Source organism: Panthera tigris, chromosome D4 (genome assembly GCF_018350195.1).
Source record: "Panthera tigris isolate Pti1 chromosome D4, P.tigris_Pti1_mat1.1, whole genome shotgun sequence".
Classification (NCBI taxonomy): domain Eukaryota; kingdom Metazoa; phylum Chordata; class Mammalia; order Carnivora; family Felidae; genus Panthera; species Panthera tigris.
Window position 1 is genome coordinate 62,283,078 of NC_056672.1, and position 27,247 is coordinate 62,310,324.

The 27,247-nt window shown below is 37.9% G+C and overlaps 1 long non-coding RNA gene across 1 annotated transcript in view; it reads left to right on the top strand.

The window, feature by feature from the left end:
- LOC122233219 overlaps nucleotides 1-27,247 on the top strand; it is an 82,452-nt gene that overhangs the window by 37,258 nt on the left and 17,947 nt on the right. Inside the window, exon 2 of the long non-coding RNA XR_006210738.1 lies at nucleotides 21,228-21,372. This is a non-coding gene — a long non-coding RNA (uncharacterized LOC122233219). The remainder of the gene's footprint in view (nucleotides 1-21,227; nucleotides 21,373-27,247) is intronic.

The window sequence follows — 27,247 nt, forward strand, 5'->3', positions numbered from 1 at the left end:
GTGGGCTTTTCATATATGGCTTTTATGATGTTTAGGTATGTTCCTCCTATCCCGACTTGAGGGTTTTTATTAAGAAAGAATGCTGTATTTTGTCAAACGCTTTTTCTGCATCTGTTGACAGGATCGTATGATTCTTATCCTTTCTTCTATTAATCTGATGTATCATGTTGATTAATTTGCAAATATTGAACCAGTCCTGCAGCCCAGGAATGAATCCTGCTTGATCATGGTGAATAATTCTTTTGATACACTGTTGAATTCGATTTGCTAGTATCTTATTAAGAATTTTTGCATCCATATTCATCAGGGATATTGGCCTGTATTTCTCCTTTTTTGTGGGGTCTCTGTCTGGTTTGGGAATCAAGGTAATGCTGGCTTCATAGAATGAGTCCGGAAGTTTTCCTTCCGTTTCTATTTTTTGGAACAGCTTGAGAAGGATAGGTATTAGCTCTGCTTTAAATGTCTGGTAGAATTCTTCTGGGAAGTATCTGGCCCAGGACTCTTATTTATGGGAAAATTTTTGATAACTGATTCAATTTCTTCATTGGTTATGAGTCTGTTCAAATTTTCTATTTCTTCCCGTTTGAGTTTTGGTAGTGTGTGGGTGTCTAGGAATTTGTCCATTTCTCCCAGATTGCCCAGTTTGTTGGCATATAATTTTTCATAGTATTCTCTGATAATTGTTTGTATTTCTGTGGTGTTGTTTGTTATCTGTCCTCTTTCATTCGTGATTTTATCTATCTGGGTCCTCTCTCTTTTCTTTTTGTGAAGTCTGGCTATGGATTTATCAATATTGTTTATTTTTTCAAAAAACCAGCTCTTAGATTCATTGATCTGTTCTACTGTTTGTTTTTTTATTTTATATTGTTTATTTATGCTCTAATATTTATTATTTCTCTTCTACTTCTGGCTTTGGGGGTTCTTTCTAGTTCCTTTAGGTGTGTTGTTAGATTTTGTATTCAGGATTTGTCTTGTTTCTTGAGACAGGCCTGGATTGCAATGTATTTTCCTCTTAGGACTGTCTTTGCTGCATCCCAAAGGGTTTGGACTATCATGTTTTCACTTTCATTTGCTTCCATGTATTTTTTAATTTCTTCCTTAATTGCCTGGTTGACCCATTCATTCTTTAGTAGGATGTTCTTTAACCTCCATGCATTAGGATTCTAGTAGGGTGGGCATGCCCCTTGGAAATTAAAGAGGTTAGTTTAGATGGAAAAGTACATGGGAAATTTATCTTTCCAGGTTGTATCTTTCTTAGTTTAACACCACATCCTGCCATAATATCCCTCCAATGACTTTTAACAGTCAGTAATATTGAAAACACCTGCTAACTTAAAGATTATTATGGATAAATTTAACTAAGGGTAATGATTGATCGTGTCCAATGGCACCTTCATTTCAGAGGCAGGCCTCCAACTACATGAAAGAGAGCATTGTATTGAAAAGACTTAATGAAATATAAAGGCTATTTCACTGTATTCTTTCTCTCTCTCACACACAAAATTAGTTTGAGAGAGGCATTGATACAGAAGTCTGAGAAGAAACAATGGTTTTCTAAACAAATGTGTTATCTCAGGATCCAAAGCCTTAAATACAAATGCATTGCAGAACAGAGATACAGTGACAGTTCAAACATGACCATTGATGTCATCTTTGTTCTTTTAACTCAAACTGCAACCAGTAGGCTATGTGATACGAGTTGGATGCTGAGTCCTAGAATCAGATCATTAGTACGAAGCACTGACAAACCTGGGAGCTCTCATGAAATCTCTTAGGCAATAATTGTTACATGGAATTTAGCTTGGAGACAGTGAATTCGTCTCTTTAAGGATGCTTAATTTAAATAGGATGGTAATTTGCCCAGATAGTTACAATGTTAAAAGTCCTTGAAAACACCTGAGAGAAAATGTATTTATGGGACCTCTAACAAAACATATAATGAAGAAACAGACACATCAGAAGCAGCACGTTGCCTTAATTGTACCCTTCATATTCTTCCTCTTCCATTATCCCTTTAAAGCAGAAGCCCAAAATGGGTGCCTGGGTGGCTCAGTCGGTTGAGTGTCCGACTTGAGTTCAGGTCATGATCTCACAGTCTGTGAGTTCAAGCCCCATGTTGGGCTCTGTGCTGACAGCTCAGAGCCTGGAGCCTGCTTTGGATTCTGGGTCTCCTTGTCTATCTCCCCCTCCCCTGGCTCACGCTCTGTCTCTCTCTCTCTCTCAAAAATAAACACTAAAAAAACCAAACCAAAACAAACAAAAGCACAGAAGATCCAATCAGCCCTGGTATTTGACCTAAGTGGAACAACCTTAAATAAAAACCATAAAAAAATCTCACTGCATCTAATGACAAAATCCCAAAACTCAACATAGGACATTTGGAAAAAGATTATAAAACAGAGGAGAGTAAATATGATTGGTAAAGACTCAGAAGAAGAGCGCATCCCTGAAAATGAAATAGTGTGGGGTTCAGAAGAAGATTTCAGGTATTTATTTTATATGTTTTGTAGAATTTAAGAAGATTTGTGAACCAAAAAAAAAAAAAAAAAAAGAAATCATAGAAAACAGATTGATATGAAAGGATAGGAGGACAAAATGAAGAGGAAAATAGATCTGATTAAGATATAATTGTTTTTTACAATTTTTTTAAATTTTTATTTATTTTTTTAATTTAATTGTTTTAAAAATTTACATTCAAATTAGGTGGCATATAGAGCAACAATGATTTCAGGAATAGATTCCTTAGTGCCCCTTACCCATCCCCCCTGCCAAAACCCCTCCAGCAACCCTCTGTTCTCCATATTTATGAGTCTTTTATGTTTTGTCCCCCTTCCTGTTTTTATATTATTTTTGTTTCCCTTCCCTATGTTCATCTGTTTTGTCTCTTAAAGTCCTCATATGACTGAAGTCATATGATATTTGTCTTTCTCTGACTAATTTCACTTAGCATAATCTCCTCCAGTTCCATCCATGTAGTTGCAAATGGCAAGATTTCATTCTTTTTGATTGCCGAGTAATACTCCATTGCATATATATACCACATTGATTAAGATATAATTGTAAAAAAAGAAAATGCAGTAGCAGAATTGATTATAATACTTAATCGTTTTTGAGTGTCAGCTTTGCTTTAAATGTATTAACTCATTGTATTCAACTCTGAGATAGTACCTATTATTATCTCTATTTACAGATGAAAAAACCAAAGTATGGAGAGGATTAGAAATGCAGCTCAAGTCACAGAGTTGGTTACGAGAAAAACCCAGATTTCTTTTTTTTTTTTTTTTTTTTAAATTTTTTTTCAACGTTTTTAATTTATTTTTGGGACAGAGAGAGACAGAGCATGAACGGGGGAGGGGCAGAGAGAGAGGGAGACACAGAATCGGAAACAGGCTCCAGGCTCCGAGCCATCAGCCCAGAGCCTGACGCGGGGCTCGAACTCACGGACCGCGAGATCGTGACCTGGCTGAAGTCGGACGCTTAACCGACTGCGCCACCCAGGCGCCCCGAAAAACCCAGATTTCTAATCCAGGGGATGCAGGGGGTGTGCTCTCAACTAGTGTGCCTTACTGCTAAGAGAGAGTGAGAGCAGAATTAGCACTACTGAAAACTAAAATGGTTATGAGAAGACAAACCTAGGAACATCACAGAATATCAAGAAAAAGAGGAGTAGATGAAAGAAACAATAGAAAGGTGTAGAAAACAGAGATTGATGAGCAAACCTAGGAATTATAGGTATTCCTGAAAGGAAAAATAAATACATAGAACAAAAACAATTATCAGAGCTATAATTGATAAAACTGTTCCTGGGTTGAAAAGATGTCTGTGTCTATAGACAAAATAGGGCTCCTGTACTCCAGACAAGATCTAAAAAGAAATCCACACGTAAATATATACCAACAAAGTTTCTGAATGAAAGGAAAATAAATTCTCAAATATTCAAGGAAAGAAGAAAAAAGAAAAATCCTGGCATCAGAGTTCCTTTTTCTGTATCATTAAATGTCAGAAGACAATGGGATAATATTTACAGAATTCTGAGGGAAAGAGGTTGTGACCAAGAAATTTGTACCCAAATAAGCAATCTTTCAAGTGGTGGAGTCAACAGAAAAAAACAAAAGAGAACAAAACTCAGGTATTCATGAACTTAGAAAATGTTTTACTTTTATTTATTTTTAATATTATTATTTATTTTTGAGAGATAGAGATAGAGCTCGAGCAGGAGAGGGGCAGAGAGAGAGGGAGACACAGAATCCGAAGCAGGCTCCAGGCTCCGACCTGTTACCACAAAACCTGATGAGAGGCTCAAACCCATGAACTGTGAGATCATGACCTGAGCTGAAGTCAGAGCCCAACTGACTGAACCACCCAGGTGCCCCATACTTTTTAAAATAATATTTGAAGGTGTATTTTAAATAACAAGTAGATGAAGCAAAAATAGTGATTTGCAGTGATAAATGAAACAAAACATAATTGGCTGGCAAAACAGACTATAAAACCGCCAAATGTAAGACTGATCCCAGAGTGTTTTAACACCAGTTCATTCAGACCCACAGCTAAGCTGATAAGACCACAGACAAACTGTCTTCACAGTAACTCCACATAGACTTGTATTCCAAAGATAAGACCACTGATTATTCCAGCAACTGGCCCAGTTATAAATCGTGACCAATTCCTGCCTGGCCATACTTACTTCCACTTGAAACTCTATAACTAACACCAGCTTCTGAAACCTTGAAACTTTCCTTCCTAGGCTCGTCTTCCCTTTAGCAGACCCTTCTGAGACCTCTTTTAGGTGATGCTCTGTTCTGCTGAGCACGTTTAATAAAACCCAGCTTTGTATGATCAACATGCCTCCCTCGTGTCTGTAGAGTATGGGAAGGCTGGTAGTGAGCACTGGAATATATTAAACACAGCAAATCAGATTATAAAACTGAATGCAAATGCCAAAATAGTTTTCATGAGAACAAAATTAAGGTAAAAATGATAACAGATGAAAAATATAAAGAATGGAAAGTTAGATTATTAGAAAAGTAGTAGTAGGTACAATTATGCTAAAATTTTAGTTTTAATTATGGTGGACTCTAAATATAATAAATAATTTTTCATTTTAATGTTTATAGCTAGAGAAGTGTCAGTTTAAAATATTTTTGGAAAGTAAATATAACTTAATGGAACTATACATAGATCAGTGCTTCCAAGATACCACTGAATATCTAGTAAAGCCACATGCCAGTAAATAAAAATGAGTAAAGTCTCCTTATTAAAAGACTAAGATTCTTGGGGTGTCTGGGTGGCTCAGTCAGTTAAGCGTCTGACTTTGGCTCAGGTCATGATCTCACGGTTTGTGTGTTCAAGCCCCACATTGGGCTCTGTACTGATAGCCCAGAGCCTGGAAGCTGCTTTGGATTCTGTGTCTCCCTCTCTCTCTGCCCCTCCCCTGTTCACACTCTGTCTATCTCTCTCAAAAATAAAATAAAATATATTAAAAAATTAAAGAAAAATTTAAAAGACCAAGACTGTCAAATTGCATGTAAAAATATAATCTAATTATTTGTGTCTATCTACAACAGACATACCCAATTAAAAACTGACTTATTAAAGTTAAAAGAAGGAAGATGGGAAAAAAATATTTTGTAAGTAAAAATAAAAAAATACTTTGTGATATTATCAGATAATTTAAATATTTGATGAAAAATGTTAATTTTGTTAATAAAGCGTATTTCTTTTTTTTTTAATTTTTTTTTTTTAACGTTTATTTATTTTTGAGACAGAGAGAGACAGAGCATGAACGGGGGAGGGGCAGAGAGAGAGGGAGACACAGAATTGGAAGCAGGCTCCAGGCTCTGAGCCATCAGCCCAGAGCCCGACGCGGGGCTCGAACTCACGGACCGTGAGATCGTGACCTGAGCTGAAGTCAGACGCTTAACCGACTGAGCCACCCAGGCGCCCCAATAAAGCGTATTTCTAATAAAGCCTTAACTATCATGGAATTTTATGTGCTGGAAAGAAATGACTAAAGCAACAGTGAAATTTGGTTTTCCCCATTAGATTGGCAAGGATTTAAAAGATTCTCAATACTTTGTGTTAATGCCTAGTGATGTGACTGCAAAGAGATGGGAACTCTAGATATTTATGTCATAGTAGAACTTGGAATCAGCTTTTACAGGCTTGTCCTGCAATATCTACAAAGAACCTGAACAGTATGTATACACTATACTATATACACCCATTAATTCCACATTTAACAAATTTATCCAAAGCAAGTAATTGGAGAACTTTTCGAAGATGAAGATAAAGGATATATATTGCAAAGTAATATATGGTAATAAAAATGGATAACCATTGTACTCTCCAGTATAGGGAATTGGTTAAATAAAGTGTAGAATATCCGTACAATGGAATAGAATGTAGTCATTATATTATTACTAATATAGAATGTGTGCCTTAGACAAACACTGGGCAGTAGAACCAGGACTTAATTGTTTAGAAGTTGGACCTTGATAAATCCAGTTTTTTTAAAATAACAAACTCATAATATATTATGAAATGAAAATAAATTTCACACTATATAAAATACGTAATTTCAGGTATGTATATGTACATAGAAAGGAGAAATGGAAGGATATCCGTCAAAATTAAAGCAGTGGATATCTTTGCATAGGGAGACCAGGGTGGCTGTCTGTCTTCTATATGCTTCTTATAGTATATCATTTTCAAAATTATTTTTTTTCATCATGGTAAGTGTACTCTTTAATACCCATCCGCTATTTCTTCCATCCCCTGACCTAAATTCCCTCTGGTAACCATCAGTTTGTTCTCTATAGTTATGAGTCTGTTTCTTGGTTTGTCTCTCTCTCTCTCAATCTTTTCCTTTGTTTGTTTGATTTTGTTTCCTAAGTTCCACATGTGAGTGAAATCATATGGTATTTGTCTTTCTCTGACTGACTTGTTTTGCTTAGCCTTATACTCTCTAGATCTATCCATGGTTATTGCAAATGGCAAGATTTCATTCTTTTTTGATGGCTGAATAATATTCAAGTGTGTGTGTATGTGTGTGTGTGTGTATGTGTGTATGTGTGTGTGTGTGTGCGTGTGTACACCACCTCTTCTTTATCCATTCATCTATCAATAGATACTTGGGCTGCTTTCATAGTTTGGCTATTGTAAATAATGCTACTATAAACATAGAGGTGCGTGTATCCCTTTGAATTAGTGTTTTTGTGTTTTGGGTTAAATACCCAGTAGTGTGATTGATGGATTTTAGGGTACTTCTATTTTTAATTTTTTGAGGAACCTCCATACAGTTTCCCACAGTAGCTGTACTAATTTGTATTCCCCCCAACAGTACAAGAGGGTTTCTTTTTCTGCACATCTACTTGTTTCTTGTGTTGTTGAGTTTAGTCATTCGACAGGTGTGAGGTGGTGATATCTCATTGTAGTTTTGGTCTGCATTTCCCTGGTTATGAGTGATGTTGGCCATCTTTTCATGTGTCTTTTGGCCACCTATATATCTTCTTTGGTGAAATGTCTGTTCATGTCTTCTGCCATTTTTAATCAGATTATTCATTTTTTGGGTGTTGAGTTGTATCAGTTTTTTATATATTTTGGATCCTAACCCTTTATTGGATATATCATTTGCAAATATCTTCTCCCATTTAGTAGGTTGCTTTTTAGTTTTGTTGATTGTTTCCTTTGCTGTGCAGAAGCTTTTTATTTTGATGTGGGCCCAATAGTTTATTTTTGCTTTTGTTTCCCTTGCCTCAGGAGACACGTAGAAAAATGTTGCTATAGCCAATGTCAGAGATTATTGCCTGTGCTCTTTTCAAGGATTTATTTTTTTATTTTTTTAATGTCTATTTATTTTTGAGGGAGAGACAGAGCACAAGTGGGGGAGGGACAGAGAGAGAGAAGGAGACATAGAATCCAAAGCAGGCTCCAGGCTCCAAGCTGTCAGCACAGAGCCCAACATGGGGCTTGAACTCACGAACTGTGGGATTATGACCTGAGTTGAAGTCAGACACTTAACCAACTGAGCCACCCAGATGCCCCTCTTCAAGGATTCTTATGATTTCAGGTCTTACATTTAGGTCTTTAATCCATTTTGAGTTTATTTTTGTGTATGGGTAAGAAAGTGGTCCAGTTTCATTCTTTTGCACATGGCTGTCCATTTTTTCCAACATCATTTGTTGAAGAGACTGTCTTTTTCCCATTGTATATTCATTCCTCCTTTGTCAAAGATTAATTGACCATATAATTGTGAGTTTATTTCTGGGTTTTAGGTTCTATTCCATTGATCTATGTGACAGTATTTATGCCAATATCATACTGTTTTATTTACTACTGCTTTGTAATATAACTTGAAATCTAGAAGTGTGATACTTCTAGTTTTGTTTTTCTTTCTCAAGGTTGCTCTGGCGATTTGAGGTCTTTTGTGGTTCTGTACAAATTTTAGGATTGTTTGGTCTAATTCTGTGAAAATGCTGTTTGTGTTTTGATAGGGATTGCATTAAGTCTGTAGATTGCTTTGCATAGTATAGACTTATAACAATATTTGTTCTTTTAACCCATGAACATGGAATGTCTTTCCATTTCTTTGTGTTGTCTTGAATTTCTTTCATCAATGTTTTATAGTTTTCAGAGTACAGGTCTTTCACTTCTCTGGTTAACTTTATTCCTAGATGTTTTATTGTTTTTGGTGCAATTGTAAATGGGATTGTTTTCTTAATTTCATTTTCTGCTGCTTCATTATTAGTGTAGAGGAATGCAGCGGATTTCTGCACATTGGTTTTGTATCCTGTGACTTCACTGAATTCATTTATCAGTTCTAGTATTTTTTTGGTGGAGTCCTTAGGGTGTTCCATATATAGTATCATGTCATCTGCAAATAGTGGAAGTTTTACTTCTTCCATGCTGATTTGGATGCTTTTTCTTTCTTTTTGTTGCCAGATTGCTGTGGCTAGGACTTTCAGTTCTACGTTAAATAACAGTGGTGAGAATGGACATCTAACAGTATATTAAAGAAAATTAAAAAAAAGAAAATCATATACCACAATGAGATGGGAGTTATTCCCAGGATACAAAGTAGTTTAATATTTGGAAAACAATCTGGGGCACCTGGGTGTCTCAGTTGGTTGATTTCTTTCTTGATTTCTGCTCATGGTTCATGAGATCGAGCCCCGGATCAGGGTCTGTGCTGACAGTGTGGAGCTTGCTTGTGATTCTCTCTCTTCTCCTCTCTTTGTCCCTCCCCTGCTTGTACTTTCTCTCTTTCTCAAAATAAATAAATAAACATTTAGAAAATATTTGCAAAACAATCAATATGGTGTGTCACATCAATAAGAGAAAGGATAAAAACCATATGATCATTTTAATAGAGGCAGAAAAGCACTTGACAAACTACAACATCCATTGATGATAAAAAGCCTCTGTAAAGTAGGTCTAGAGGGAACATATCTCAACATAATAAAGGCCTTATATGATAAATCCACAGCCAACATCATACTCTATGGTGAAAAACTGAGAGCTTTTCCCCTACAGTCAGGTATGAGACAAGGATGCCCACTTTCACCAATTTTATTCAATATAGTATATGATTTTTAACATAGTAAGAGTGGTTTAATAATCTGTAAAACACTGTAAAGCCATGTCCTTTATTAAGTTTATTTGTTTATTTTGAGAGAGAGTGCACGTGTGTGCAAGCAGGGGAGGGGCAGAAAGAGAGGGAGAGAGAGAATCCTAAGTAGGCTTCAAGCTGTCAGCACAGAGCATGATGCATGGCTCAGTTCCACAAACCTTGAGATCACGACCTGAGCTGAAATCAACTCAGATGCTCCACTGAGTCACCCAGGCTCCCCTAAAACTATTTCCTTTAAATAAGCTCTTTCTGAAGGTCATGAAATGGAGGCTTGAAAACATGCACAGACACACAAGATTCTTGAATGAGAAGTCATATATGTGTGTGTGTGTGTGTGTGTGTGTGTGTTTAAATTAATTTATTGTTTAATTTACAATTGTTTAAGTTAGTTTAAATTGTTTAAGTTAGCATATAGTGCAACAATGATTTCAGGAGTAGACTCCTTAAGCCTCTTACCCATTTAGCTCCATTGTATATATAATCCACATCTTCTTTATCCATTCATCCATTGATGGGCATTTGGGCTCTTTCCATACTTTGGCTATTGTCGATGGTGCTGCTATAAGCATTGGAGTGCATGTGCCCCTTCGAAACAGCACACCTGTATCCCTTGGGTAAATACCTCGTAGTGCAATTGCTGGGTTGTAGGGTAGTTCTATTTTCAGTTTTCTGAGGAACCTCCATACAGTTTTCCAGAGTGGCTGTACCAGTTTGCATTCCCACCAGCAGTGTAAAAGGGATCCTCTTTCTCTGCATCCTTGCCAACATCTGTTGTTGCCTTAGTTGTTAATGTTAGCCATTTTGACATGCGTGAGATATCTCATTGTGGTTTTGATTTGTATTTCCCTGATGATGAGTGATGTTGAGCATTTTTCATGTGTCTGTTTGCCACCTGGATGTCTTCTTTGGAGGTGTCTATTCATGTCTTTTGCCCATTTCTTCACTGGATTATGTGTTTTTGGGGTGTTGAGTTTGATAGTTTCTTTGTAGCTTTTGTATACTAACCCTTTATCTCATAGGTAGTTTGCAAATATCTTCTCCCATTCCGTCGGTTGCCTTTTAGTTTTGTTGATTTTTTCCTTCGCTGTGCAGAAGGTTTTTATTTTGATGAGGTCCCAATAGTTCATTTTTGCTTGTTTCCTTTGCCTCCAGAGATGTGTTGAGTAAGAAGTTGCTGTGGCTGAGGTCGAAGAGGTTTTTGCCTGCTTTCTCCTCTAGGATTTTGATGGCTTCCTGTCTTACATTTAGGTCTTTCATCCATTTTGAGTTTATTTTTGTGTATGGTGTAAGAAAGTGGTCCATGTTCATTTTTCTGCATATAACTGTCCAGTTTTCCCAGCACCATTTGCTGAAGAGACTGTCTTTATTCCATTGTATATTCTTTCCTGCTTTGTCAAAGATTAGTTGGCCATATGTCTGTGGGTCCATTTCTGGGTTCTCTATTATGTTTCATTGATCTGAGTCTGTTTTTGTGCCAGTACCATACTATCTTGATGATTACAGCTTTGTAATACATCTTGAAGTTTGGGATTGTGATGCCTCTAGCTTTGGTTTTCTTTTTCAAGATTGTTTTGGCTATTTGGGATCTTTTCTGGTTCCATACAAATTTTAGGATTGTTTTTTCTAGCTCTGTGAAGAATGCTGGTGTTATTTTGATAGGGATTGCTTGAATGAGAAGTTATATTAAGTAATAACAATTATTTTCCAAATATTGAGGAAAATTTTATAAAGGAATGATAATTTCCATGGTTGTCCCCCAATGAAATATTAAAATGCATTAAAAGTTAGAATATGGAAAATAAAAAGTCCTAATGAGACACATATTGATGGAATAGAGGAAGAGTCCTGAAATATATTCATGTGATAAAGGTTACATTTAAAATCAGCAAGAAAAGATTGAATGTGTCATAAATCAGGCTAGACATTGATTAAACAATTTTGGAAATGTTACGTCATACCACATCAAAATAAATTCTACTTGAATTAGAGATATAAATGTTTCAAAAGGAGTGAAATAAATAGGATATAGAATAAGTAAATAAATGTAGAAAAACTGAAGTACATATAGGTGACTATCTATATCCATATATCATCTAGAGGCATGAAATCTAAGTATGCTACCACAGGCAGAAAATATACAATGGAAAGTATGGCACATAAAGAGTAAATTTTTCCCTTATGTCAGAAACACCATAAATGAAAATAAAAGACAGATACATGAATGATGAATTGCTTCTGTATTCCGTGCTTTCTAATTTTTCCACAGTGAGAATGCTACTTGGTAGTCTCCATGAGGACCTGATGTACAAATGATGATGGGGAAGCAGAGCATGGGGGTTAAGGGGACTTCGGTGCCGGACAACATGTGTTCCAATCCTAGAATATTTTTTTGTGTGACACAGGCAATTTAATCTAACCTCTCTGTGCCTCATTTCTCTGATCTTTGTAATGAAGATAGAACCTACTTGAGAGTGGTCAGGATTAAGTGTGTTAATTTTTATGCATGACTCTCAGAATACTGAATATGTAGTAAGCACTCTAAATGATAGCTATTATTATCTAAGACCTTTTGAGTTCCAACATGCTTTGATTCTATGGATGACTAAAGAGTGATTGGGATCTAGGAGCAAACTACTCTTTCCCAGTAGAATAATTGACTTCAGGAGAAGACAACAGAGCCGAATGAATTGTGCTTTTGCCTCAAGGTTTAAGAGAAGCCTGTGGTTCTAGGCACTGGTCAAATAGGGCCAGTTGATAGGGCTGAAGTTACATTACTGAGATAGAAGAGGAAACAGAACAAGAAACAGCATGTCTGTTTTATTTTCTGCATAAGCAAAGCAAATGTATAAAATGATAGCACAAATTGTATTGCGGTGGGAGGGAGTAGGTGAGCAGACAAGCTCTCTTTGTTTATTCTAACATATGGACAGTAAATGCAATTCCAATTTTCCCCTAATTTTTCTCTCTACACAAAAGCTGAAATTCTGGATATACCGGCTACAAATGATGCCTCTTCTCAACTTAGCCTTTCATTTCCTGTTTGACTCTGCAGCAGTGTTGATGAGCTGCTTCATTGTTTTTCCATGGTTGCCCACATGACACACACCTACTAGAGCCATGATGAAAATAATAGACGTGTTGAACAGAGGATGAGTAATTATAAATCTGCCGTGTGTCCACATGATATCTGCACCAGGGAAAAGAGAAGTAGCAATCAACTGAAATACGACTGTTTTGAAGCAGATTGAGAAGAAACATATGACCAAAATACATACTGGGTTTGGAGGCTCACTCTTTTTACTATTGAAATTATTTATATTCTTTTTTTTTTTTTGGTATTCTTTTTTTAAGTACAAGAGCAACATATGCTAATTGTAGAGGAAAAAGGAAACAGAGACAAGAAAAATAACATGACCTACAATCTCAACCCCAAATCTTGCAGAGGATTAAATAATGAATGTGGACAAGGAGCAAACCACTCTTTTAAGAGTAGAACATTTTGGTATATATCCCTCTGATCTTTTACTTTATCTTTGTGCAAAAATGTAGTCAAATGATATTTGGTATTTTATACTTCTTTTCACTTAATATATATTTGCTATATATTACAAAGGAGTTGTAAAATATTTATGAACCAAATTTTAATATCTGTATAAAATTCTATTACAAAATCTATTATAAATAGCATAGTTTATTTTACCTATCTCCTGATTTTGGACATTTTAGATTACCTCTTTCCTGTGACTATTGTTGTACAGAAATATTTGGGCACATGAGTTATTTCCTTAGCACAAATTCTTAGAAATTAAATTGCATATATATATATATATATATATATATTTATATATGCTTTTTAAAAAATGTTTATTTTTGAGAGAGAGATACACACACACAGTGCAAGCATGGGCAGGTAGAGAGAGAGGGAGACACAGAATCTGAAGCGGGCTCCAGGCTCCAAGCTGTCAGCACAGAGCCTGACGCAGATTTCAAACTATGAATGGTGAGATCCTGACCTGAGCCATGTCGCTTAACCAACTGAGCCACCCAGGCACCCCATAGTTTATATATATTTAAAAGAACTTGATACCTTGCCAAATTGCTCTGAAGTCAGGTACTATAAATTTATGATTTACACACACACACACACACATATATATATATATACGTATATATATATATATATATATATACATGTATATATATATACATATATTACGTATACGTATATATGTATATGTATATATATAAAGATTTCAGTGTAGAAATATAGAATAATGAAATTTAGGAGTATATTTTCATAACCATGGGTAGAGAGAACTTCCTAACAGGAAACCCAATTGCAATAAGAGACTAATGTAATAAATTTCAAAAAACATCAACATTTGTATGTTTAAGTATAACATAAATGAAAGCAAAGGCTAGAAGACAAAAAGGAAAAAAAATATTTCAACATCTATGATGGACAAAATTTAAGAAGCTTGATAAACAAAGGCTTCCTATAAATGGATAAGAATAAGGCAAATGACCTAATAAAAATGGGCAAAGTATATGCACAGATAATTCACAGAAGAATACAGATAGCTAGTAAAGACATGAAAAGATGCTTATTTCACCCGTACTCAGGGAAATAAGAAACAATTAGTGTGGTAAAAATGGGAAACTTTGGAAACACTAGGTGTTGGTGAAAATACAAAATGGGTAGTTGTACATTGCTGGGTGGAATTTGAATTGCTAGAAGTTGATGGGAAAGCATCTGGCAATATCTGTGAAGGTGTAAAATACATGATATCATCTGATCTTGTAATCCCTTTTTGTAATTTATAATAAAGAGCAGAAGTGCAAGTGTTTAAGGATATATGAATAAGGATATTTATTTAGTGTTGTTTGTACTGGCAAAAAAAAAACCCCAAGCTGGAAACAACTTGAATGAACATTAATAGGAGAATAGTTGGATTGATTATAATAATCTTTACTATAAACTGTTATACTAAAATTAAAAAGAGTAAACCAGATTTACATATTTTGAACTGTATGGATTCCAATGATACAATATTATGTGGAAAAAAAAAAGTGGGAGATTAATGTACAAGATAGTATCACATTTCAGATTAAAAAGAAAAAAGTGCTAATCTAATACGTACTTTATTGGAGAATAAACATGTAATGCTTGTTTTCTTCAGTAACTGTCACTTTCATATCTTTTTCAGATTTCCTCCCTACTGTAATAGGAATGCTTAGTAATATTCAGCCAAATCCATAACTTTTCAGTTTTTAGAATCTTATTTTAGTTCTCGAGACTCAACCAAAGATATGCATGAGCTATGCATTTTATCCCATTTTCAACAATCAGATAAGTTGCTTCTCCTCTCTTCCCGAAGATCAAGAGGGTGGAGTTGTTGATGGAAGTTCCTCAAGAGGGTGGATGTGTTGGTGAAAGTTTCTACTTTATGAATCCAGAGAGGACTTCATGGGAAGAGACTGGTTTAACCTACACTGATTCACACGTTGTTGATAAAAGATGGAATTATAAGATTGCTGTTAGTGATCATTCCACTTGCTTTTTCACTATATCCATTTAATTAATTCCTTGTTAAATTGAGATTATTTAGAGTAGTAAAAGTTAAATATCTAATTGGAAAACTAGTTCCCATCATGTATGATACAGAAAAGACTATTCAGTAGAAAGGACATCTAGTGAAGTAAGTTAATAAAATGTCTTCCTTAAAAGCCCATTTAGAAATTTTGACTCCTAATGTCCAAAGTCTGTCTGTCTAGTAGCAGGGGCACCTTTGTTCACTGGGTTTTCCCAAAGAATCAGAATTGATCTTATTGTGCATTTATAGGACTTTCTAAGGGCATTTGGACTATTTTCAAGAGACTTAGCCCTGAAACATAGATGCAGGAAGTCATACATATGACTACCGCCTTTCTTTCTATTTTCCTCTGGTTCATGAGTGTTCTTATTCCCTGTCCCACTGAATGTAGCAATTGTCATTTCCCACGTGACCTCTATTCTCATACAGTTGCTGAGATATCTCTGTTGACTTCTCTTGCATCTGTTCTGTTCTTTCCTCAGCCCAAGGATAAAGCCTCCTATATCCTAAGACAGTTTTTATTCTCTTTGTCCATGGTTAAGATTATTCATTCTCCTTTCTTCCCATGCATCAATATCACTATTCAAAGTAGGTGAGAGCTTGGCACAGTAGGTGAAATCTCCACCTGATACTGACCCTGGCCATGATTCTGATTTCTAAGGGTGGTCCACCAAGATGGCAAGTTCCATGGTGCTCAGAATTTGCTACCCCATAAACAAAAATCACATGCAGGGCATCTCTGTATAAGCAGTTGCTTTCACTCTTGGCCTGATCCTATGGACACAATACCTGCTGCTACTGCCAGAGAGAAAAATCTTGAAATGTTTACAGAAAGTCGTGATTCATAAAATGCAGATCATAAAGCAAAAACATGTAGAGCTGGAGGGGACACAAGCCAAACCCTCTCATTTTACAGTCAAGAAAGCACAAGCTCAAGAGACTTATCCAAGGTCACACAGCTGGTTGACTTGCAAGCTCAGAACTAGGAGTCAAGTCTTGGTACTTGCTGTTGAGTTGTTTATTTGTGAAATGGAATACCAAAACAGCATGGGAAGGAAATCCTGATAACCTATATTTCTTTCTGTTCACTTAAAAATAACTCCCCAGGGATGCCTGAGTGGCTCAGTCCATTGAGCATACAACTTTTCATTTCTGCTCAGATCATGATCTCAAGCTTTGTGAGATTGAGCCCTGCAGCACAAAGCCTGCTTGGGATTCTCTGTCTCCCTCTCTCTGCCCCTCCCCCCTCAAAATAAATAATAATAAAAAAAAAAAAACCTCCCCAAACAACCTGAAAGTGTTAAATTGTGCTTAGTCACATTGTAGGTTTTACCAATTTGAGAGTCTTAAGAAGACATCCCCTTGTAAAATTCTTGTCTTTGTGTGTTAAGGTGCAGGTTTTTCACAGATAATTGTAAATTGGTTCATTAACATTTCTGTCTTCCTAATGCTTTGCCATTGTCATTTAGGGAATAGAAGGTAATTTTGTAATGTGCACATACTGGGATGCTCATTCAAATTACCTAGGGAGCTTTTAAAAAGTATCAATGCTGCCAGGGCCCACCCTTAGAGACTGTGATTTGATTGGTCTGGAGTGAGACCCAGGCTTGGGTATTTTTCAAAAGACTCCTGAATAACTCTAACAGCTAGAGTTGAAAATCACAACTCTAGAGTCGTGATTCTCAAGTTGTGGTCTCTGGTCCAGCAGCTTTGGCATCACCTGGAAACTTGCTTGAAATGCAAATTCCCAGACCCTTGCTTAAACCTGATCAGAAACTGAGGGCAAGGATGAGCAAGCAAGTTTTAACAGGTTCCCAGAGTGATGCTAATGAATACTAACATTTGAGAAACCACTGGTCTAGCCCATAGTAAATATATGGCCTGTTTCAGCAAATAGTTTCTTTTAAAAAAAAATTTTTTTTTAAATGTTTATTTATTTTTGAGAGAGAGAGAGAGAGAGAGAGAGGGAGACAGAGACAGAGAGACAGCACAAGTGGGGGAGGAACAGAGAGAGAGGGAGACACAGAATCGGAGGCAGGCTCTGTGCTGTCAGCACAGAGCCCAACGTGGGGGTTAAACTCACAAACCGTGAGATCATGACCTGAGCCGAAGCCGGTGGCTCAACCGACTGAGCCACCCAGGTGCTCCAGTAAATAGTTTCAAGGGAACACAGCCACACTCATTCACTTATATATAATACAATGACAGAGTTTAGTAGTTGTGATAGAGACTGTATCACCCATAAAGCCTGAATTATTTATGATCCAGCCTTTTATTTATTAAAAAAATTTTTTTAACGTTTATTTTTGAGAGAGGTGCGCGCACGTATGCACAAGTGGGGGAGAGCCAGAAGAGGGAGTCAGAGGATCTGAAGCAGGCTCCGTGAGCGCAGAGCCCGACACTCAGGAATTGTGAGATCAGACCTGAGTGGAAATCCAGAATCGACCACTTAACTGACTGAACCACTCAGCACCACATGATCCAGCCTTTTAAAGAAAAAAATTTGACCCCTGAACTGTGCTTTTCAAAAATTTTTTAATGTAATGAGATTTTTAAAATTGTAGTTGACACACAATGTTACATTAGTTTCCGGTGTACAGCACAGTGATTTGACAATTCTAAACATTATCCTGTGCTCACCAGAAATGTAGCTACCATCTGTCAACATTCAAAACTATTATAGTACCACTAACTATATTCTCTAGGCTGTACCCTTCATCCTCACGACTTTTTCATTCCATAACTGGAAGCCTGTATCTCCCACTCACCTTCACCCATTTTCCCCACCCCCCACTCCCCATCCCACTCCCCTCTGGCAGCCATCAGTTCTCTGTATTTATGGGTCTATTTCTGCTTTGTTTGTTCATGTTGTTTTTTAGGTTCCACATATAAGTGAAATCATATGTTATTTGTCACACTTATTTCACTTAGCATAATATTCTCTAGGTCCATCCATGTTGTTGCAAATGGCAAGATCTCATTTTTTTTTTTTAAATGGCTGAGTAATATATATGTGTGTGTGAGTGTGTGTGTGTACACATATATTACATTTTCTTTATCCATTCATCTATCAGTGGACACTTGGGTTGCTTCCAGGTCTTGGCTATTGTAAATAATGCTGCAATACATATAGGGGTGCATATATCTTTTTGAATTAGTGTTTTTGTTTTCTTTGGGTAAATAGTAGAATTGGTATTATATGGTACTTCTGGATCATATGGTATTTCTATTTTTATTTTTTGAGGAACTTCCATATTATTTTCCACAGTAGCTGCACCAGTTTACATTCCCACCAGCAGTGCATGAGGGTTCCTTTTTCTCCCATTTTCTTTTTTCTCCTTTCTCACCAACACGTGTTATTTCTTTTTGATTCTATCCATTCTGACAGGTGTAAGGTGATATCTCATTGTGATTTTGACTTGTATTTCCATGATGATGAGTGATGTTGAGCATCTCTTCAAGTGTCTGTTTACCATCTGTATGTCTTCTTTGGAAAAATGTCTATTCCAGTCCTATGTACTTTTCAAACTTCAGTGTAGAGATGAATCACCTGGGGATATTGTTTAACTGCAGATTCTAATTCAGTGGACCTGTGATGGGGCCTGAGATCCTGTTTTCTAATAGCTTCCAGGTGATATTCAAGTTGTTGGTCTGTGAAGGACACTTTAAGCAGCAAGGGTCTATAGCAATGTTGTCTGATAGAAACACAATGTGATGAGACTTCTCAGTTGGGACTCTTAAAATATAGTTAGGGAGATTTTTGTGGGGAAGTTTCTAGAAGCCCTGAAATCTTTGGTATGGGTGTGTGAAAGTCACATTAAATCTGGAAAGGCCTTTATAAAGGGTGACCATATAAAGTACATTCCTAAACTGGGACACCTCTGAGAGGGAAAAAGGATGTTATTAATAAAATAGGAGAACAGATGTCAATTGGAACTGTCCTGGACAAATTGGGTGTATGTATGGTCACTCTGCTTACAAAGGATCTAATTCATAGTTCTTGAAGGGACCAGCTATATACTGTGAGGAACTTTTTCCAAAATAAAAATGCAGCTGGGAGTGGGAGGGGAGTGTGGTGGAGAGGGGAGCTGTTTATCAGAATTTGGTAATAAGAAGGGCCATGTAGTTTACAACAGCGCTCCACGTGGCTATCTTGTTCCCCTCACCCTCCATCCTGAAACCCACACTGAGGATCACGGTATTAGGATCATAAGGCAGCACAGTCAGGACCAGAAGCCAGAGCCCAGCACTGCACCCGGCACAGAGGAGGTGTTGATTGTGCGTTTATTGACTGCCTGACAGAATGCAAGTGCCTTCACCTCTAGTCTGTAACCCTTCCTATGGGATTCTGTTTCTGGAGCAGAGCAGCCTGAAGCTTGCGCATGTGCGTGCCTGTGCACAGACTCCAGGGGGCGCTCTCACCGGGGTCACTGCAGTTCCCTCCACAGGCTGTGATCGAATCTTCCTGCCACTCACCTGGGTAAATTCCTGAGGCGAGGCACACAGCAGTATCCCCGCAGGACCGGGAGCCATTTGTTAGAAATTGCTTTGCCTGGGGAGACTCTAATCTTCGGCTTGTACTGGTAGCCCATGACTGAGGTGCTGGGGAGAAGGGCTGAGTGAGAAAGAGGCAAAGGACTGCAGAACAGCGCCTCCAGCCACGGTGTGCGCGCCCACGTGATGAAGGGCAGCCGGCGATACAGGCGCCATATTTTCTGGGTTTAGTCTGTCAGTAAATAATAGGGCACAGATGTTGCTGAATATTTTATGATTAACTTGCCCCAGGGGTCCCTAAATGTTTTATAATTTCTGAGTAAAGAAAGAAAGCATCCAAGGCTGTGGATTCTTAGCAGCAAGTTCAGCATCATTTTAATGCCTAATATAAGGAGACATTCCTTCTCACAATCGCAGTTAGAAGAGGGCGGTAGCCGTAGAGGTCACAGCTTCCGTTTAATGCGAACAGCCTGAACACAGGAAAATAACATCAAACCAGAGGACTGGAGGCTGATTTCAGGACCACTGTAATGATTCTGTGCGTTGAATTTGGACAAAATTTTGAAAACTGACATGGAAGTCTTGCTTCTTTTAGTTGAAGGCTTTTTTTTGGGATAGACCCATGGAGCAGAAGCGTTTTCTTTGTGAGCAGGAGGTACAGTTGTTTGTTTATAAGGGACAAATTCATCTCAAGCTTTGGTCTCCTTATTATAAGGAGGCCCTCTGAATCTTCCTGGCCGTCGGTTCTTAACCCACATCTACATCATCTTTAACAGCAGAGGGCACCCTGCTTCAGCATTCTGAGGGATCACCCCCTGAGAGAGGATCAGATGATCTGGGTTATATGTGTGTCTATTCTTAATTTACCTCTTCACATCCTTCGAGTGAACTCAAAGTGGAATCATCCACAGGTCAGGGAGGGTGTGGGGGTGTGAGAAGATGGCAAGATGTCATTAGAGAGTAGGGAGGAATGGCCGTACCCTGCAGGGTGATGGTGAAGCACATGGGTTTGGAGGATGAACTTGGGTTCAAATTCTAGCATTGCTTCTTACCAGCTCTGTGTTGTTGAGGGAGTTATTTTTCCTCTTTTCAGTTTCTACATTAATAAAATGGTGATGTATATTTGTAAAGTCCTTGGCACAATGCTTGGCTCATAGGAAGTGCTCAATAGCTTTGAAAACTGGCAAGCAAGCAAACAAGCAAATGTCTTCAGGTTCAAGCTAGGGGAAGAGAGAGGCAGAAAATGAGTAGAGAGCTGCTTTCCTACCAGGCTGGAGTAACTCATTTTGGGAAATATTACACAGACTCAGGTTTTATGTATATTCTCATTGACTGATTGATTAAAAACAATCCCTTATAAGATGTGAATAGACTTTGTTATATTTCATTTTAGTTTTCCGTTTATTTGGGAGGTGCTGGTATTCTTTCACTTCTAAATGATTTAACAGTGTGAAATTCTAAAATAGGAGTTTGAAATCATTCTCTGAAATAATCCTGTGCTTTTTCAGAGAGAAGCTTGATACGCTCAAGGATTAAACCAATTTAAAGAAGAAGAGTGATATAAGTTGTTTGGAGGTACTTTCCAAACGTTGTTCCAGATTTGGGGTCTGAGGATATAAAGGAAGTGGCTTTTACCACGCTTCACTTTGAATGGTAAGAACCTCCTTTGACACAGTTGATAGAATTTCAGAGCGAGAAGAATCTTTAAGCATTTAAGAAAAAATATCGTACCTGTTTCTACCCCCTCAACTAAATAAAAATCTCTTAGCATCAGGCTAGGTTAGCAGTGCTTTTACAAGTTTCTCAGGTGATTCTAATATGCAGCCAGCAGTGTGAACCCTTGTTCTACACAACTTATTTTACTAATGGGGAAAGTACTTTATGCTGGTGGGGGAAAGTACTTGTCTGTCTTCCATGCAGCCTCTCGAGTAGAGAGGCTTAAAATAGAAATCCAACAGGTTAAAAACCTTCAGTGACCTCCCTCTCCCCTTCCCCCCACCATCTCTTTTCAGTTTTTGGGACAGAGTTCAGGGTTTTCAGCCTAGCTCACAACTCTTTTCAGTGTTGGCCTCTTGCTAAGCCTCTCACCTCAATTTTTCTATTCCCTTTACTTCTCCCCCTACACTCTTCTGTATAGTCATGCACGACTGTTTACATCTCCATGATGTGGCATGACACGTCCCAGTGTCATACTTTACAATACTTTCCTTCCTCGTGCTGGACTGCCTTTATCTCTTCATTTTCAAAATGTAGCTCAAGCTGAGATATTCAAATAGGGAGGGAACAAGGAAATACTAGCTGTGGCTTCTTGGGTAAAAACACTGTAGGTTTTTTTTTTTCTTTTTTTTTTTTAAGACTGGGAAATATTCTTTGAGATTTTAGCATTTCTAGCCCAAATTTTTCAGGGCTAGGTTGGTTTCATAAATGTGTAAAGGAGGATCAGTTATGAGAAAAAAAAGTGATGGGGCTCTGGCTGCCTGGACAGCATGTCCTCCATTTAAATATGATTAAATTAAACTTTTGAGAAACAGGGCAGTCATTCCAGGGACTGCCAGTTCACAACTTTGAATCACTTTGTTTTACAGACGAGGAAACTGAGAACCAGAGAGAACACTGGGAACATGGTAGTATATAGCAGTGCGAGAGCCCAGGTCTTCTAAATTTAGGTCCAGTCTTCACAATGCACCATACAACTTGGCACATTTCCTTTTTAAGTTCTAGTGTATTTATTCCAGATAATAATAATACTCATTAACATTTAGTCAATGTTATACAGTTAGAAAAAAACACTAATCCCATTTTATAAACTGCAGTTCAGGAAGGTGCTGTAGAATGATGTGTCTTGCTTCCTGGGTTAGACTTGCTTCCTGGGTTAGACTTCTTATGTTCAGAGGCAGAACAGAGGGCTGCCTGGAGTGTCCTACTATGGAATGCAGTCTTGGCTCCCAGTGAGACCATGTAGGAGGCAAGTGAATCCCTGCCATGCTTCCCTCCCAGCTCACACTTACTATATAGTGAAATCTTAGCTCTGGTGTCGGATTGATTGATTTCCTTCTCTAGGCTGTGTGGGTAGATTTTACCCTTTAAGAATTTCTGAAAATAAAAGCATTTCTCCCAACCTTCTTTTCTAGAAGAGATTTTATTCACCCAGACGAAAGTACACAGTAAAATGTGAAAATTATCCTCCTACATACATACATATGAAGTTGAATCTGGGCATTTACTTTGGTCTGGTGGACAGCTACTGTACTGGCTGGGTTTTGAAAGCTTCCTTGCTGGAAGGAAGATAAGGCTTTGTTCTGACACATGGACACTCTGGGCCCATTTGCCTGCTTCAGGGGCCATGGTCCAACCCAAGGTATGGAGAGCACCTAGGTCTGCTTTGGCTCTTCTAAACAGAGCTTTCCCAACTCCCAGTTTATATACGTCTCAAGAGACAACTAAAGAAAAGCCTTTAGCTTTGCCAAGAGACTCACTATTGGGGATAGAAGAAAGTCTTACATACATGATACAATCAACAGGAATGGGAAAGAGCAGAAATAATAACCTGTGAAGGGAGGTGTATAGGATAAAATTATGCTTCTCCATTGGTCAGGAAATGCTACAGGTGTGGAGAGGAGAGGCTGGAAATTTGGGATGTCCATTGGTTGGCAAGGCTGCCTTTGCTCCCTACATGAAAGCATCTCTCACTATAGATAGGAGATTTCCTTCTTAACTGTGGACACTTGCTATTTCTCTGTCTTGCTCTGAAGTTGTGGTGACTCATAGTGGTTTATGAGATGTAGGCAACTTCCTGGCTCAGTGTTGCTGAATGTCCAAGTGTGTCTTTATTCATGCTGTGGTCACAGAAAGGGTAACTCCCCTTGCAAAGCAGGAAAGTTTGTGTTTCAGGAAGACTTTTCTCAGTTAATACACTTTATTTATTGGACTTCAAAGCCTTTGTTGAAGAAATAGAAATATTTAAAATAAAAGAAAAACGTAAGTTAAAATTAAAAATAAAACAACAGGGACTGAAGAACAGTAAGTTATTTTCACTTTATAAAAGGGAAGGGAGAAGCCACAGGTTTATTTTAAATAGCAAGATCTCCAGTAATTTAACAAGTGTTTTCCTTTATATACAATTTTTAAGAAACAAAATGTTAATTTATTTATATTTATATATTATTTCCATTCTTTTCACTGTTCATTAAAATTTTTTTTGATGTTTATTCATTTTTGAGAGAGAGAGAAACAGAGCATGAGCAGGGGAGGGGCAGAGAGAAAGGGAGACACAGAATCCGAAGCAGTCTCCAGAGAGACACAGAATCAATCTGAAGCAGGCTCCAGGCTCTGAGCTGTCAGCACAGAGCCCAATGCAGGGCTTGAACTCAAGTTCTTTGTGAAATCATGACCTGAGCCAAAGTCAGATGCTTAACCGACTGAGCCACCAAGGTGCCCCTCTTTTCACTGTTCATTTTAAATACGAAGCTGATCTTGAGATATATAGACACCTAAGCCATTTTTAAAGATGAGGAAATTAATATTTATGAAGGCCTCCCTTTCCATTCTGATTTGCTATATGTTATGGTTACAAGTTTCAGACTTGTATTCACAACTTGATAAATTTGTATGTAGACGTTATATATCTGTATTATAGTCCCTGAGTTGCGGTGTCCTTATGTATCTGACATTATGACAATGGCATTTTCTGTATTAACTGCTGGAGGTACCTGTCCTCACCGTCTAGTTCTTAGAAAATCCTTCATATTCAAAGGAGCTAGTGAGTGGGAGCCATCACAATTGTTCTTTAAAAGATTTTAGATAAGAAATGGATCCACTAAACAATCTGCAAGGAAAGCCATCTCTCTTAGGTGGTTTCCATGTTCTTAAAATTCCCCAAATGTGCAGTTTTTCTTTGGTTATTTAATCTCTGCTGCAGATGTCCATCTAATTTATTTGCAATTTATCATAGATTTTAATTTATAGTAAAAGTACTGGACCATATTTGCAAAAAGATAATATATTTTTTTCATGCCTCATTGCTCATTCCAGTTTCAGTGAATAATTGGTTTTTTCCATTATTATGAATTTATCTTTGGATGTTAATACTTTTGGATAATGAGTAGTTTCATAAGGTTCTTCTCCAGATGTTACATTGCAAACCTGACACACCTGGAACCTTCTTGTGCCAATGCCTAAATGACACCCCTGGTCACCATTCAGGCTTAATTTTCACGAATACAACTTGTGAGTACTAAAACAAGTTGTTTACCTTAATGCGAATCAGAACATCTCTATGTGTATAGTAAAAATGTAATACTTGCCCTGCCTGCTTCAGAAGAAGGCAGTGTATCTTGAAGGTTATGAGAAATGAGCTCTGTGGTCAGATTGGCCAGTGTTCAAGTCTTGGCTCAGCTACTTAGTACAGTGTGATTCTGGGGTGGTTACTTGACCTTTCTGATCCTCAGTTTCTGCATCTAGACAATGGGAAAAATAATACCAACCTGTGGGATTGTTATGAAGGTGAAATTCAGCAATGTATTTTATATGCTTAGAGTAATGCTGGGCATATTGTGAATTTCTTCAATTAATTGTGGCATATTTATGCATCTGTAGTTACATATTTGTGAAGATCAAATAAAATATACACAAAAGTGGTTTGTAAGTGTTAACGAGCCATTCAGATATATTGGCATCATTACTTGAGCATTCTGGTATTTTTTGAGCTTTGAGTTACAAACCTCCTGGGGACCTGAGTGAACCAGCCACCGAGCCACAGGAAGGCTGATGCTTGTCCACCTTCTGTCTCTAGCTCCAAATAGGACCCACCATCTGTTGGGCAGCCACTGTACTCTAGGTCCTATCTTTTGCTTACTTTATTATTAACCCTCACAACAATCCTCCAAGGTAGGTATGATTCACATTATACAGATAAAGAAAACAAGTTCAGCAAATTTAAATAGATTTAATAACTTATTGAAAGTTTATGTTAGACAGCTCTTAAGTTGGGGGATTAAAATCAAAACTTCGGGCGCCTGGGTGGCTCAGTCGGTTAAGCATCCGACTTCAGCTCAGGTCATGATCTCATGGTTCATGAGTTCGAGCCCCGCATCAGGCTCTGTGCTGACAGCTCAGAGTTCAGAGCCTGGAGCCTGCTTCAGATTCTGTCTCTCTCTCTCTCTCTCTCTCTCTCTCTCTCTCTCTCTCTCTCTCTCTGCCCCGACCCCACTCACGCTCTGTCTCTCTCTCAAAAATAAATAAATGTTAAAAAAAATAAAAAAAACCCAAAACTCAAATTTATCTGGTTTTGAAGCATGGGTACTTTTACTGTACTATATGCCCTGGTGGGAGTGTAACGACAGTTGTGAGCCAGACAGATTTATACCTTGTCCTGGTTCTGCCACTTATAAGCTCTGTGTCCTTGGGTAACTTGGCTTACTAGTTGAACATAGGTTTCCTCATCTGTAAAATGGCAGTAACAAGACCTACCCCACAGGAATGTTGTGAGTATTAAATTAGAAAGCACGTAGTAAGTGATAGTAAATAATAGCTGTTTATATTTTATCTTGTCTTCAGGTGCTTTCCATCTCCCATGGGGGTGCTGGAGATCCGCTCCTCCCTCTTCAGGCCAGCAGGGGGCAGTAGAGACCATAAAGGATATGACCAAACAGGGCTATAGTTTTAATGACCCCGCGCCGCCCCCCCCCCCCCACCCCCCAGATGGTGTCCACCTAGCAGTCTAGGAATTTCTGAATCAAATCAGATCCTTAGTGGTCTTTGATTCTGGCTCTTAGAAGGAAAAATAAGCCCCCCCCCCCACCCCCCAACCATCCTTGATTTTATAGAGAAAACGAGCCACAACAGTAATAATCCCTAGTGTTTGGATAAGACTCAGAATACATGGTTTTATATTATACACAAAACCATTCACAGTCGGCCCATGTTAGCAGTTTCATTAACCTCATGAAGACATTAATATCATTAGGAAAACGTAAGGAGAATACCTCCAGCTCCTCCATTAGACCCAATTAGCCGAGCGCTGCAGCACAAAGGAGGTCCATGCCATTCCTGTCTGTGCTCAGGCTTGCAGCCACCATGATCCCCATTAGATTGCTACTCGCCAGTCATTAAATCAGTCTCATTCGTGTTACAGAGCCATCATTCCCAAAATAGGTTGCTTTCAAGAAATGAATATTGGTAAGTGAGAATGATGACAACATAAGATGATAAACACAGATGCAGATAGGATCAAACATTGATAGATGGAGTGGGGGTGATATATCCCAATTGCTTTGAAATATTACTTATTCTTTCTTCATTTCTTACAACAACCCTATGGGATCCTTATTATTTTCATTTTTGCTGTAGTTTCTCTGACTTGCTCCCACTTGCTGTCATGAGTTCCTGCAAAGTTCTCTATGTTTTTCTGGTAGTTCTCAAAGGTGGGGTGTCTCATGTGTATCATGAACAAATACAGCATGGCACATGTGCTTTTATTCCTCCTGCCCTCATACCCCCACATGCTGAGGTCGGTTTCTCCCACTGGTCA